The following is a 16,346-nucleotide window of genomic DNA, read 5'->3' as shown; positions in this document are numbered from 1 at the left end:
TTCCTGCCTGTGCACTCTGGGATCCCACAGGATAGAACAGGGTTTTCCCTGCCATCATATCCCCATCTCCATTCGCATCCCATTACCATCTCCATTCGCATCCCATTTTGTGCTCCCGCAGGCTGTGGCGATGGGGGAGGAAGGTGCTCCTCAAACCCCAGCGCTCGCCCCACAGCTGTGGGAAGGCCTGGCCATGGGGGTGGAGGCGGTGTGGCAGGGACATCCAGCTCAGCCCCAGCCTCCACCAGGAGAAGGCGGTTGGGCGGGCTGGCCTGCAGCCCGGGCAGCTCCAGAAAAGAGCTGCTGTAAGAAGGATATGAAACCTCGTCATTGTGAAAGCGGGAGGTGATAGTTGACGCTAAGGCAAGGGGCTCTGGGGAGATTTCACTGCTGGCATGAGATGCAGTTAGCTGCGTGCCACCTGGGAGGGCTGGGATGTGGGCAGGCAGCCTGCCTACCCGGCTGCACCTCCACAGAGCTCTCCCCCTGGCACAGTGGCCACGGCAAGCCTCTGAGAGCATTGTCCATCGCCACCAGCCAGGGCAGCTAACTGCATGGCCAAGGCCATCTCCAGGACCCAGCACCTAAGCCACTGCTGCAAGACAACTCCTACGGGGCTGGGGTGGTTTGGGGTTGAGATCCCTCCTTGTAGTAGTGCATTAGGATTAACTTTAAGGAGGTACCAGTACCTGGCGTAAAGCATTGCTGTAGCTGCAGGAGCAGTCGCCCTGTGGTTAGACAACTACCTTAAAATCACTCTCAGATGAGGCTCAGATAAAAACAGAAGTGCTAGTTTATAAAATCTAAACTAGACAGTGGTTACAGAAGTTTATCAGACTTGTCCATGAAGAATGACAAAGATCCTGATGCCTCTGCCTGCCTGGCACCCACAGCCTGCAATGCCCACGCGCAAATAACTGATGCTTCTCTGGCTGCAGCCCTGTCCATGTGTCGCTCGGTTTCCTAAGTCTGCGTTCAGAGAGAGAGGATTTGGGATGACATGCCCACGCTTTCTCTTCTACCCTAACACAACCTTTAGGACTTCTTTGTACTGCAGCCTCCCTTCCCCTTTCTTCCTGGGACAACTTAGTCTCCAGTGTAACCAGTAAGGAGCCAGACTTTCCTACCCCTGCCGACCCCCTCTACTGTGGGGTAAGACGTTTTGCCTTTTCTCCAGGGAAAGGGTCACCCTCAGGCCACGATTGACAAGATCCCACATTGGCATTGCTGCCAAAGTTCCTACATCACCAAGCCACAGGCTGAGGGTGAAGCATCTCCCCACCAGCACATTTACGGGCACACGGAGAGCCATAAAGACCAGAGCCCAGCATGGCAGTCACCAGCCACTTAGACCTGAGGAGGTGGGGTGGGGTGAGCTGGCTGCCCTCTCCCACCGCCTGCGTATAACACACACTGACATGCAAAAGTCTGCACTGTTAAACACGAAAGGTTTTTCTTTTCCATTGCACCACTGCTTGAACCCGGCAGCTGTTTAGTTGCCCCCCCAACAATGCTTGAACTGGGTAATTGCAAAGAAAAACATGTTGGGCTAAAACAGTGGAGGAAATATCAGTCAGTCAAGGGGCATAAATATTTCAGAAAATGCATCAAAGGAACGCAACGAGGATGAAAGGGGTTAATGCTTGTTTATAGAGACCTACAGGACTTAACTTGTCATATCTTTGGCTTTATAGGGAAGAACAAAGACAGGAAGATAAAGGCAAACACTTGTGACAAAAAAGGTGGTGTGAAACCAGGAAGGTGCCAGGTAGCACTAGTTTTGAGTTTCATGAAAAAGCAGCGCCATCTCAAACAGCCAGATGCCCATGAAATGTTATTTTTGGACACCCCTTCAGAACTGACTTGGAGGGAAGTGTGACATTTACTGAGTCACCTCCACCACTTCCTGCAACACCTGGAGCTTACTTCAAGGGCTCTCATTTAGATACTGAGAACTTGCTCACTGTTCAGGCTGAAAATAACACCGTTTACTTTCATTTTTTTTCTGCAAAGCTCTGCTGAAAGCATGATCTGTGATGCAACAGCCTTCGGTGCAGCTCCAGTCCCCATGTGCTGTTCACACAGCACAATGAAAAAGCAATTTAAAAGTCATCAGTCATATGCGACTTCTCCCAGGAGGTAATCAGCAACACGTAGCTACTTTCTCCTTGGATGCAGTAACCAGAGATAAGACTTTCTTTTTCCAAGCCACTCGAACCATGCTGCATCCTGAACACTGATGGAGCTTTTCGCTGTTTCCTCTACTGCACCACTAAGCTGTGGCCTCCTCAACCTCAAACACACGCCACAGCAGCTGCAGCATGAACTGAAATAATTTTGAAGGACAGCTCTGAATCTCTGCCTTTGTGAAGAGTCATTTGGGGCTCCCGTGTCCCTGCCTGCTCCTGCCAGAGCCCTCCAGGGGTCAGGATGCACAGGCCCAAAGTGCAACCAACTTCAGAGGAGAGGAGTTGAAAAGAAAAGCTGAATCTGATTGAAAAAAAAAAAATACAACCACCAAACACACACAAATATTTCTTTAGTTTCATATTTGATTTGTTTTTACACATTTCTGTTTTTAAATACTCCCCTTGCTGGGGATATAAAACTCTGTTGAATTCATAGTGTATAAAATCAATTGGGCCTGGTTTGATATATAGTCTATTAATAAGAAAAGGACAGATTTTCCACCTTGGTATTACAGAATTTACACAACATTTCACATCCAATACAAAAATATTTCCAGTGTTTCTTTCAAAAGCCAAAGATGGATAAAGAACATTTTGGCCTTGCGAAGGCATAACCTTTCATTAAAAGCTGTTACAGTCATGAAGGATCAGCCACTTAAAACCAAGTGTCTTCCTTGGTAGTGCATCCATTAAAACAACTGCTCATACAGGATATGATGTGCAAATGTTTAATCTGCGTAAAAAAAAAAAGAAAAAGGCAAAAAAAGCATCAAATCCTAACTTTTGGTGAGTGGTCGAGAGCTTTTCGTATCCTGTAATGTCAAAGGTGAAAGAAGAACCAGATTGTTTCCCTTTAGAAATGTCTCCTCCTGCATCACGCTGGTCTGTGAGAGCAGTACATGCAGAAGGACCATGGAAGTGCTAGGAAAGGATGAAAAACATTCCTTTCTTATGAAATATGCCGCTTTCTTGGGGGCAGTTCCACTTCAGAGTCAGGAGGGAATGAAAGTTCAAAGCTGTCGGAAGAGAGCTGCAAAACCGTGTTGCTCAGCCTGTGCATTTTGATGACAAGACCCCTGAGACCCACCGAGCAGCGGCTCTGCAGCACGGCAGTGCGACGGGAGAGTGGTGCTTGCCGAGCGAAGAGCAAACCCGCTGATGCAGAGACTGTGTCGATGCTCCAGTTGTTCTGGTGCTTTGGGCAGACTCTAATATAAGGGGAGAGTTCATTTTCTTTCAGTCTTTCCTTGGTTTCTCTAGTCTGGGATATTGACCAAAAGGCACAGAAAAATGTAAAGTGGACCATAAACTGCCTATTAAAAAAACCCAAACATTGCTGCATGAAGCCTCCAGGGCCTTGGAGGTTTCACACACCTATACGACTGGACATTCAGCTCTGAAAAATGAGGCTGGGCAGAGTAAAACAAAATTATCTTCTTTCCAGCTGGATGTATTTTACAGCCTGTCAGTCTGCCACATTACACTGAAGAGAGGAAAGACCAGTTGTGACGTGTACCCAAGCCGAGATTTTCTGATCAACTCTTTTTTCCTCCTTCTACTGGTAAACTTGCGGATTTTGTTCAGCCAGCCTTTGAAAACCCAGTGCAGGCTGAGGCTGGTTATGAACCAAAACAAGGAGAGGACTGTTGTGGACGACCGTGCTTCCTTTCTTGTGGGACTTGTCAGAAGAAGAGGCACACTGCATTTTTACTGGGAGATGAGATTAGCCATCTAGGAGGTGCAAACACAAGATAAAAGAAATAGAGCCTATCGAGACGCTTCCAGTTGAATTTCCATCCTGCCCTTTGCCCAGCAACTGCCTGGCCTCGCAGGCAGGCTCAGCACCCGAAGGTCTCAGGGCTCTGAAACGTGTGAAGCCGCAGGGGAACGGCTGGGTGCCAGAGACAGGCACCTCCCGCGCCGCCCCAAAGGTAGCAGGATCCCGCGCACTGCCACGTTCTTCAAAAAATTACAAAAAATGGTAATTTATAGTAAATCCTTCCCAATTAAAGACCATAAAGCTCTGCAGTTAATCAAGCTGATTAAATGAATCAAGCTTGTTAAGAACAGTTTTATCAAAACATTTACATTTCTGCTGAGCAGAGATTCATGTGACTTTGAACTGCAAAGTATACAGGTTGCCATGAGCGGACTAAAAAGAGGATTGGGAACATTAACCATGTGAAAAATCAAGCCTCCCCCCGCCTCTCCCAGCATTCATTTAAACAAAGCATCTCCCCAGCCCATTAATTTCATCACACTGCTCGGTATCTTCTACTTTCTGGAAAGAGAGCTATCGCTTACCCAGAGTGGGAGGCTTTCCTGACACGTGGGTTCAAAGGTGGGGACTTCACCTCCCGCCTTATGAAACATCTCCAAACCAAAGCGCTGCGAGAGGTCCTGGCAGAGCAGCATCCCTCACCCAACCGATGGTGTCCCCCCGTGGCACATGTCCAGGTAAAATGCTGGCCCCATCGCTCAGGTCTGAGAACGCCTATAGAAGAAACATGTCTGTAAGAGTACACAAGACAAATGTTTCCATAGCTGTCTGGAAGATAAAAGTAACTCAGCAGGGGATTTTTTCGTTTTATATAAGTCTGCTCAGCTTCAGTCCCTGCAGAGACAGGTCCAATAAAGGCCGTAGATGCCTAACTTCTAAATTTAGACACTCAAACCTTCTCTTCAGCTGTTGCCCAGCCATGGAGAGGCGTACTGCTGAGGGGTACCACTTCAATTAAAGTTCCTCCAGCATCTTATGTCCTTCAGAAGAGAGCTGAGCAGGTTGATGGTGAGGTCCTATTTACCTGTGCCACATCAGGGCCCACCAGCAACATGTCCTCCCAGAGCCTCACTTGGTGCAGACAGACCTGTAATGGCTGGCCACACACTGAGCTGGCATTGATGGGCTTCTCTGAGCTGAGTTATTTCAGAATAAATAACCTGTGGGGTGGCGGTCTCTCCACTCACTGTAGACCAAGTCATGATGGAAGGACTTACACTGAATGCTTCACTTCTGGTCAGCTCAAATACGGTCGTGTCCTCAAATATTCCCAGCAACATAAACACCAACTGGATAACAAACTATGGCCAGGAACAGGGTGTCTAACCACGCGGCAGCAGGCATGCCTGCTTGCCAAAACAGCAGTCATTACAGCTAGTTAGCCCATGTGCACACAGAAGGCAGGTTAGTGTGGGCTTCAGATCCCTCTCAGATATTTAGCCCACTTCATTGATGGATTTTCTTTGCTGCTGCCACATGCATGGCTATCCCCGACAGCTAGTTTGAACGCAGTACTATGAATCTGCCCGATAATGTCCTACCCATTGAGGATTTGAACAGCGAGAGGGCACAAGCCCGGCTAAAAAGGCAGTGGGAATATGCCTTCCCTTTCTCTCAAAGAGCGTGTTCCAGGAGAAGATCTGCAGATTCAGCATTTTGCAGCACATTCTGCTAAGGCAAAGACAAACTTGGCATCAGCGCTCCATCTTCCGTGCCATATGCTTTATTCGTCTGAGAGTTGTTTTTCCTGCAGGGGAGGGTGGATTGGCAGGTATGGAAAGAAATTCATTAAAGTTACTTTGGTTGGTTCTTTGTGCTGGCCACCATCTCCATTTTGATTTTTACTTCTCATGCCCAGGACAATCCTGAACCAAAGACATCCTCTCCTGGAGCCCAACAAATACTCACGAAAGGAGTGTCTGAAAGGTCATGCTCCTTGGATGAGCCTGTAAAGGTTACAAGTTGTGGCTGGAATATTTCTAAAGAGAGTGGTAGAAACCAAGAGGCTGATAACAAAAGTAATGTGTGTTATGAAACCAAATATACTGACGTGCCATGCAACAACCTGGGTATTGGTAAAGGTACCTTATCTGCTTATGTGCAAGCCACTTGCCTGCTTCTGCAACAACAGGTTTCTCACAGGATGCTTGTACTGAGCCACCTATTCCATTTTGCACTGCTTGTCAGATAAATGGCAGCCCTTTTAATGGAAAGACAGACGTTTGATTATTTTAGGTTCAGGGATTCTGGCCAATTCCTTCCCAAAAGTGGATGGGGTTGAATAGCCAAAGAAAATTTATGCACTTAAACTTAATGGGGCTTAAACACTGCAAGTAACAACACAGAAATGGACAGAAGCCTGAGGGGTAGCAGAAATCTCCAAGACAAGGACTTTTCTGCTCAGAGAAACTGCCAGCAGCTCCTGATAGCAGCCATTATGAATGTATTTGCATGTTCTGCTCTTTAAATGTATATATTGTTTTCAGTTAAAAGAAGTCTGCATTCATTCTCAGAGTCCTGTGATCTTTCTGCACCAAATGCTTTCCAGCTCTATCCATAGGCTGTAGCTAGTTTTTATTCACCCATACAAAACAAAGCTTTGAAGGGTTCAGACCTCAAAAGGAGAAAAACTAACCCGGCAGCCACAGGCAAACAGGGTGGGACATTTGGCTCCCGCGGCTTTGGAGAAGCTTCCCGTTCACTGCCGGTTTAACGCAATGGTACAGGGGAGCTACCTGGACAAAGCCCTTTGCCTCTCTCCTTTCCCTGATTGTGAGGTTAGGTCGAAACCCTGTCCTATTTCCACCTCTCATGCCTGCAGGGAAGAAATAGTCTAAAAGGTTTCTTAAGAAAAATGAAATCTGCATAGACTTCATAGTAAAAGCTCTTCAAGTAGCGCATGTTTCACAGGCTGGGCTTAGGTGTCATCTGCAGACTACGTTGAAATTGGCTCCTTTCATGTCCTAATGCACTTTGAATATAAAAATGAAGCGTCGCCTGCACATACAAAGTGCATATATCATTCCAAAGCTTTTACCTGTCCAAACAATCAGCTCTTAAAACCTCTGCTCGAGTTTCGGCAGAATGCATTAGTGCCCAGAATAACCAAGGGCTGGACTGAGACAGCTCTGGCCCTTCCTTCTCCAGAAGAGCCTTGCTCACCATTTTAATGCCCCTTTCTTCGCACGTAACCAAACTGCCCCTGTCAGCCTGCCCAGTCCCCAGGGAGTGCACAGTGGGGCTGTGAATGGGAAGGAATTGTTTCCCAGGCTGGAGAATTACAAACCCGTAAAGCGCTTCTCTTTTTTTAAAGGATCGTTTTGGATTTAGTAATGAGGAAGAGAAGGGGGTGTGAGCTTCGGATTCTTATTATGATTTCAAGCTCAAAAAAAAAAATGTTTCTGAGATAGGAGAGTGGGAAGGAACACAGCATCTAACAGCTCCCGCCTGGGATGTGGGCAATGCAAGGAAAAGTATTTGCAAAAGTAATCCGTGGCAGCTCTGAAAAGGGCCTAACGTAGGGATAAGAGTAAGTAGCAAACTAGATGCTGGTTTATAAAATAAGAGGGCCTGATTTTGACCTGCAGTGAGGTGAAGAGCATCAGATAATAGAGCAGAAGGATGATGGCTTCTCTCTGCAGCATGCTGCTGGGACTGAGCCGTCCTCTAAACAGAGAAAGCAACTGCAGGCACTCGTGTGCCAAGGAGACGTTGGCATATTGGAAAGAATTCAGTAATGAACAACAATCAACTAACTAGAGGGAAGATTAAATAACTAAATAGTACAGTTTGGGCAAATAAACCCCTCAGAGGGAGATAAAATCATTTGAAGGTGTCAACATCAAGGAGAGAGTGCTGTTTACACAGCTCTAGATGAAGCGTAACAAGAAAGGAAAATACCTCTTCCTGCAGAGATGGAAAACGCAGACTGGCAGTAAGAGCTGCTAGCGCCCCACCACTAACCTTCGCAGCCCTCTCAAGCCCCTACCAAAACCTCCGTCGGCACAGAGGCTGTCAGGCGAGCAGGGAAGACTCCTCAAAACCGCTTACAGATGCAATGACGAGACCTTCCCGCAAAGCCACACGCGCCATGCGTGCCACACACCAGCCAGGTCGGGGCCAGCCTCCACGTTCCCCTGCGCCTCCTCCTCCCGCAGGGAAAGAGAAATCCCATGTGTTTCCCTTCACGCTTTACCATCACTAAAATACCGTTTCTCCTCAGCATTTGATTCAACAGGAAAACATGAAGTAACGGGTAAGTCTGCAAAACAGCCAGTCCACCCCTGGAGCCTGCAAATGCCATATTACAAACACAGCTCAGTATTCGCCCGTAGCGATCAGCTAACCGAATGCATAGCGGCAGGATTTCACACGTACACATACGTCTTTTCTGGTGGGACCATCCACAGAGCCCAAGTTTCTCGTCTCCCTCTGTGAGCGCTGTCTGGAGTTGAAGTTGCTTAACACTTCCCATTAATGACTGCTTTCCGCTACGCACAGCTTTGCCAAAGCTCAACTGCTCGAGCCCAAATACTCTGTGCTGGATGTCTGCCTCGGGCAGACTCTTTTGGTAATTTTTAACTAAAATAATTCAACTGTCTCCTAGAATATGATTAGCAAGATATATGTTAGCTTGCTCTGTTGAAATCGAGAGATTAAGTGCCTCTGTCTTCAGAAGCTGGCACCGATACGCAGACGGGGAAGGGGAATGAATGTGCCCTCACAAGAGTCCTAAGTTTTCCCACCTGTGGTCAAGTTACAAGTTACACAAAACTTCACTCTGCACGTGCCCGACGGGGGCTTGTTTGAGTTTGGCAGATAATTTATCTGAGGACTCCATTTGTTTGGGTCTTGCAGAGCAGAGGAAGACGCTGGCTGCCGCTGCCATCGCTGAGGGCTGAAGTCCAGTGTGGTGGGAAGGCAGAGCAGGGGTCCTCTTGTCATGCCTGGCTGCAAAAAGGCGGGATGAGGACCCTTCCCTGCACAGCCTCCACTCACCTGCTGAGAACCGTGCACCCCCGGCATTAAAACAGGTAGAGCTGTTGTGAGAAAAAAAATATTTACATATGCATTTGATCCTGCCGCTAAAAGCAACGCTATCACAATGCCTGTGCAAATGGGAGCTGCACTCAGATGGTACGGGCAGTGATAAATCAAGCATTTTCCAACTGCCGGGTGCTTGACCCTACAGACTTCCCATACTTTCAGTTTACATTAGGTTTGTGTCACTTCCTTGATTTGCAGACGGCAAACTGAAACAAACTGCAGGAATCCCATCATGCGGCATCACACTGGCCACCGTATGACTCACCGGCAGAACTGGCTCTTATTCTCAGATGTTAATTCCATCGTGCTTGAAAAGCAGAATAACTGGGAGTACTAATAGTCCGTCAGTTTCTGCTGAGGGAGCAAGCAGGAATGAGTCACAGCCTGTGCCAACGGCTTCCCCAAATATTTGCTGACAACAGACAACTACTGCACGGCAGAAATCCCTGGGTCTGCTGTATCCCAGGTTCTGCAGGAGGTATGATCTGGTGGGAGAGATACTCCCAAACTTGATTCCTCCTGCGCCTCCTGGTCCTTCCAGCCTGTCTTCTGCCTCGGTCCTGCTCCCACGTCCAGCTCCACATCTGACACCAGACCCCTTCCCCAGGTGGGGTGTCCTCAGCCTGTGCTCTGCAGTAGGGCTCCCTCCCTCCCTCGGTCAGGTCTTTGCCCTAGTCAACATCAGCCTTCCCGTGTGTTGGCCTAAGTATCAGCAAAGGAGCATGTCCGAGAGCATCTCCAGGCTCTGGTCCTCCGCACCGCAGTGTCCCTGAAATTGTTGAAAAACAATTTCAAAGAGCTGCTGCTCTGCACCTGCAGCAGGAGGCTGCAGTTTGCCTGCTGCACTCTCATCTGTGATTTAGCCGCCAGACTTGAACAAGTCTCCACTGAGCAAGTGCCTTCAGAGAATTCAGCTTCTAACTCTTAAGAAGTTTCTGTTGAGTGCCTGAGATCTGAGGCTTTTTTTTCCTAAGGTTTCTTAGTTCAACTTTTTTTTCCCCATGAAGAACAACCAAAGGCGCATTCCTGATATCTGCCAAATTTCAAGCCTCTCCTCCAAAGGCAGAAAGTGCTAGAGTTTCTCAACAGATCGTTTTAAGAACACGTTTGAATATGAAGACAAAAATTGTTTCTCTCGTCTCTTTCTTGTAAGCAAGAAAAACATTTTTTGCTGAAGCTTTCCAGATGTGTTCAGCCTGAGACAGATACCCAGCACAGAAAAAAAACAGCTAAGCGGTAAAATGGTTAAAGTTTGCCAGGGTTACAGGCAACTAAACATTTGGTCTTATAAGAAGTGTTGCAGAGCCTTAAGAACAGACAGAGGCACCAAAGTAATCAATTATGTGTAATTTAAACAGAGCTTCTGCTGAGCAAGGAGTGGAGATGAACAGAAAATGCACAAATTTGATGGTAAATTCCCCAGATTTGGGCCGGCCTTTGTATTTAGTAAGAAGACCACAGTGAAGGCACGGGTTACCTTCTGAGGTGCCTGTACCTGCCACAAGCTGCCTAGGCAAACACCATTCGGAATCTAGACGAGCTTGGTGGATGAGTCTCCCCAGGGACCTCCACTGGCTCCCTGCCAGTCTGCTCTGGGACCCAGAGTGGTATCTCCCCATCTCCCCAGTGCTTGGGGACCTCCAGGCAAGGCTACTTGTCCTGGGGGGACACCAGGGAGATGCAGGTGTCAAACAGACATGTTGCCTTGCTTGGCGCTCACTTAGGACCTAGACAAAGCGTGCCGCTGAGCTGGGCAGGGGAGCAAGGGCCCTGGCTTCTCTAATTTACTCTGTATTTGTCGATTATTTAGAGCCTGGAGTAATGGGCACCTCAGAAAACCCTCAGAGAAAGGTGTTGCCAAATAGAGGGAAAGTTGTGGGTTGTTATTCTGGATCAGGCCAGGAAGGTCACATCACTTCTCAATGCTGCTATGGCATGACCAACCATGCCTCGCCGGATCCCATCTCCTGGTTTGTCACTCTGCTGAGCATTTCCACCCCCCACAGGGTCTCTCCATCATGCCATCAGCCTAAAAATAGATCCTACACATGCACATGGTGCTTCTGCCTGCCCCACAGCCCCTGCCACCCCTCCAGCAGGACCCAGCAGGCGCCACAGTGCCATGCCCACATTGGGCCACTCTTGCTCAGGAAGCATCTGCGTGGCATGCACAATCCCCTGCCACCTCATTTTCAAAGCACAGGCAAAGCCTCCTCCTCGTTTGTGCAGACACGAGCAGGTGGCAGGTAGCTGCTCTGCGGGCAGACAGGCTCAGCCCATCCTTCCTTCCTTCCTCTCACCTCCCACCTTTTCCCCTGGATGCTCCCAGCACACCTGCTCCTGCAGTGGAGCCACAGCACCTGCCAAATCGCCCCTCTCCCTGCTCCAGAGGCAGCTTTGCCCGTGAACAACGAGCAGGCACGTTTCATGGCGCTGCTCCTCAACCCCCTCTTTCATAGCTACCCCGTGATGCCTCGTCCTTGCAAATGGGAACCCGCTTATTTATTAATTTTTGCTGACAGCAACAGAAGGGAGTAGAGGAGGGGAGTGCAGGGCGGAAGAGAAGTGTGTTTTCATTTCTGTGTTTTTGATTTTGCCTGGGAAGAAGAGCTGCCCCTACCCAGAGAAGACAGTGCAGCCACTGCAGGGGCAGCTATGGGCAGTGCAGCACAAGGTGCTGCGGCACCACTCCGTGCAGGGAACCCCCAAACAGGGCTTCAGGCAAATAATCAAAACCTGAGCCTCCTCACTCTTCTCTGTTCCCCAAGCCCTCCCCGTGTGTCTTCTATAATTCCATTTTCAGCTCCCTCACTTCTTTCCACTCCCATTTGACAGCAATATTCGTTCCTTTGGGAGGAGCACCCCTGTGCTGAGGTGATGAGTTTATAAGGCAGAGGGCTGCAGCAAACGCCTCAAAAAGCCCAGCCAGCGGCCCCCCGGCCCCCTTCCTCCCCTCCTCAAAGTTCACACGGTTTAGTATGCAAGCTTCCTGCCGCCTGCCCAGCCAGCTCGCTATTCACAGGCAAACCGCGCTCCTCCGCTTGGCTCCCAAGGAAGAATAAGTATAAAAAGCCCTGAAAGTCTTGCTGCTGAGCCAGCAGGAAACTCAAACTGCTCTGAGCATGGGAACCAAGAGAACCGCTGCGGCCAGCACAACAGGTATTGTTTGGGAGGAAATCCCGGCAGCCGACACAACTGCCTACGCACACACACACTTATATATAATATATATATGTATGTATATGCTTAGTGAGGGTTTGGAAAAGGGGAAGGTTGCGGAAGTGTAAGAGGGTGGAAGAATAGATTAGCAATTATATCCAAGAAAGAATAAAAGAGCTGCTCAGCCAAGCTAAACAGCTGTTTCACTAGCCCGATAACTGACCCCTTTGCCACACATTCAAACCATGTGGAACCTCAGGGTAAAGCAACATCTCTAAGCTTGGTCTCTTGACTGTGGTCTCTTGACAGGTCTTTCTACGTGCCTGTTTTTGTTTGCATCCGGAGTAAGTTTATGAGGCAAATCTCCCATTTGTCCCCACTTGCCATGTTTCGATTTAGATCAAGGAGCAATTTTTTTAACTGGATTCCTTTTGAGTGAAAGGAAACCAGGAGATGGACTCCAGCAGCATATCTCCTGTGCTCCAACAACTAATGAGCATCCTGTCCCTGAGAACCAGAACAGAGGCAGTCTGATACAAGTCCCCTGACACACCAAGTCCCCAGCACCAAACAGCCAGCTCTATGGATCTGCTCCCACTACACCACACCAACTGCTAACACAGGCACAGTCTTATCTGTAAATATGGTAAATCTGAGCACAAAAAAAGAGAAGGAAGAAGGAAAAGTTTGAAGTACATAACTTCTTTTTTCACCAAAAAGAGAATAAAAGCTGTGGCAAAACAGCTCACAAACCCCACATTCACAAGGAGGCATAACATTTGAGTTTGACAAGACCATGGTGACCTAAAATATTTGAATATCTGTCTTACAGTCTTTCTTGGGAGAGATGCTGTAAAGAAATAAACCTGAGTGTAACAAGTCATCCCACCCAACTCAGCACCCCTTGCAGCCATTTCAAGGAGCAGCAGCTGTGAAAACCCCAGGTAACAGAATGTGTGACCCCAAATCTCATGGCCACGAGGAAATGGCTAAAGGAGCAACGCACGTGCCTTGGAAAGTGAGAAAGCAAGCAGAATGAAAGAGCCAAACTTCAAGTCAACATGAAGAAATGCAAGTGACATTGCCCTAATGGGATCGATCTTTGTTCCCCAAATACTCCAGACTGAACAGCATTATGAGCACTACCAGCCAAACGCCCAACATTTATGCATGGCCACAGTTCTGAACTGCCTTAAAGCTTTCTGCATTAGGATTTTACTCACTAGACAGAGAGGGGTCAGCTGTGAAAGTCAGATCTGGACTAAGCTCCCACATCCTCAAACAGCTCCTTTTGGGGAGAAGAGGTGAGTTGATCTGGGGTTATATCCTGGCCCCACTCCAGTTGTAGGACCAGATGGAGGAACATCCATGCAACTGAGGTCATTCCTTTCATTTGGTTAGACAATTTTGGGGTAGGAAACCTCAATGCACAGGCATGTTTTGGATAAACACCAAAAAGCGGTTTGGGAACCTGGCTGAAATAAGCTGATTCTCCATAATCTGTAACACAGTGGAAAATGAGGGTAAGAGCTTACCTCTGCTACTAGCAGCTTTCCCGTAATAGGTTTTTCCTGTGCTATATGGCAGCTCCGGAGTACTCAGGAATTCTGCAGCGCTCCCGCCTCTGACAGTCCAATGCAGGGCCAGGAGCCTGCTGGGGAGGGACGATCTGAACTCTCACCTCCCGGGCTCCCAAAAGAAAAGCCCTCTCAAAATTAATGTATCCTAACACTGCGCTAACTGCCTTAAGGCCCCGGCACGTGAAGAAGGCCTGGTGAGCTGTCAAGAGCCGAGCAGCGGGAAAGGTTTGTGCACAGATAACCTGAGATGTTCAGAGCAGCCACATGGAGTCAAGAATGGAAAACGCAACCAGTCCTTTGTGGCAGAAGGGACAGAGTCACATGCAGGAGATTTCAGTCAGGAGCGTGAAGCTCAGAGCTTCCCACCAGCACTCCTCCCTGCTGCTGCTGCCTGAAAGAAAACAAATCAGTGCCCAGGGGAGCAGCAGGCCCTCTCCCCCCCGTGGCTGTACCCATTTTCAGCCTGCAGGGTGCTCGCTCCTTTCCTCACCCGTCCCCACTCAAAGAGCACTCTGCGGAGAGGGAATGAAATTGCAGCATCACATTCCTGCAGATGGGCCCCATCGTGGACCGCTCCCACCCTGGGTAGCGTTGCATGCACACTGCACCGCAGGCACAGCCGCGTGGCTTCCCCTCGCCCTTGCACTTGTGTAAGTGCAGTGCCGATCACAGAGAACAAACAAGCAGCCCAGAGCCTCCCAGGTCTCTGTGGGATGAGCAGAGAAGAGCCTGTGCCATCGCAAGTGCAATGGCCCCTGTGTCATCCAAGTCCTCCCGTAGGAAGCACAGGGACTGAGGGAGCAGGACCCGTGCTGGGGCTGGAAAGAAGACCCAAGTCCCTGGTGCTCGGGAGCGGGAGGAAAGGAGTGAAACCCACTCAGCAGCAGGCTGCACGGGCTCTCGCACACAGCCTTGGCACTGCGCCTCCGTGTTGATCAGGAAAATTGGCCACCGTTGTGTAGAGCCCCATTCAGTATCCCAGGCCCATTCAGCGCGTTGCTGGTGGGTGGACTGCCAGCGAGGCGGACACCCATTAACAGACACGGTGAGCTTTGCACAGCCAGTCCCTCGCATTCACTACCCGCTGGGTGGGATATCCGTCAGCGGCTTCAGGGAGAAAGGCCCTGTGTGTTTGCCGGTGTTTGTTACGGGAGCCCAAAGAGGAGAACAAAACTGTGAAGCAAGACAATACTTCTAATTTGAAGGGGAACATTTCTTCCTCCATTAATTATTTCCCATGCTATTCCTGGCAGTGACCTTCACCGGGAAGGGAAGGAAAAAAAAACCAGATTTGTTTTTATATCTTTTATCTGACTTCCTATACTAAAGCCTCTGGCTAGAATGAGTCACATTTATATCATCCATCGCGTTATATTGTGCTGTAGCAGTGCTGCTACCTGTCTTGTCTTCCTCACCATTAGGGTTCGTTAGCATTAAACCAGGCAATTTGCAGCTACATTTAAAGATTACCTACCTCAGTGGCGGTGCCCGTAAAACCCTTGTTTCATCTTTGGAAGTAATACCACGAGGATTACATTTGAGACTGCTGGCAATCCGCCCTGTACTGAAGGGAAATTATCCTGATTCTGTGCAGAGAAGCGCTTGCCTGTTGCAAAGCAGGCATCTCTTCTCCGACCACTTGCGATGAAATCCCTTATGTGCACCTCTGGCCTTTTCCGTACCCTTTCACCCCTTTAGAGGTTTCTAGCATTATTCCTGCTCCCTCCATGCAACTGAGCTGCACACTAAAATCACGGTTTCTGAGAGGCAGAGTCTTACCTCTCTGGGTGGGGGGATGACCCTCATGGTTTCTTGTCAGCCATCAGCCCAGCTTCCACCACCCAACAATTTAAAGGGTTGAGAAGAAACTCCACCAGGGAGGTCTCAGAGATTTGTGCTCCTCCGAAAGGACTTCCCACAGAAGGCAGAGAAGGCAGCAGGCTGGTCGTTAGTTTCTCATTCCATTCACACTTGCTTTCTTCCTCTGCTTTGTAAACATAGTGCTTGCAAAGCACCATCTTTCACACAAAAGGGGCACTTGCTTCCAGACATTTAATTTTTTTTTTTTTTTTTTAATGTGCGTTCGGATTGCAGCAATGGCCTATGTCTCCTGCCAGAACTGAAGCCGTACCATGCCAGGAGCTGCGTGAGTGCCCGGGAAGAGCCCTAGCCCTCAGCTGCTTCCAGCCTAAAAGCGAAGCAGTCAGAAGGTTAAAAGAAAAATGGTACATAATAACGTACGTGAAAAAGAGTTTGATCTTCATCCTACAGAATCCCAAGGAATCCTAGTCAAAACGTAGGCATCCCACAGAGACTGAACAGACAACAAACACTGTTGTTACGTGTCCTCCATTGCTGAGACCCCTGACCTCCAGTATGAGGGTGGAACCAACGCTGGCTGCTGGCCGTGCAGAGGACCCATTCCACCTTTGAGCCATGGCTCACGGCATGCCAGCTGGGCCAGTGTGGAACATACAAACCTATTTTATTAAGCAAAAGAGCACCAGGTACCTTGGTGTGAAGGCAACTAACTTAAGGCAAATTGCAAGAAGCGTGACAACCAGCAGGAGGTAAGGAAGACTTAAGGGTACT

This window comes from Vanellus vanellus, assembly GCF_965231255.1.
Source record: "Vanellus vanellus genome assembly, chromosome: 3".
Taxonomy (NCBI): domain Eukaryota; kingdom Metazoa; phylum Chordata; class Aves; order Charadriiformes; family Charadriidae; genus Vanellus; species Vanellus vanellus.
The sequence above is the reverse complement of the archived record's forward strand: the minus strand, read 5'-3'. Positions refer to the sequence as shown.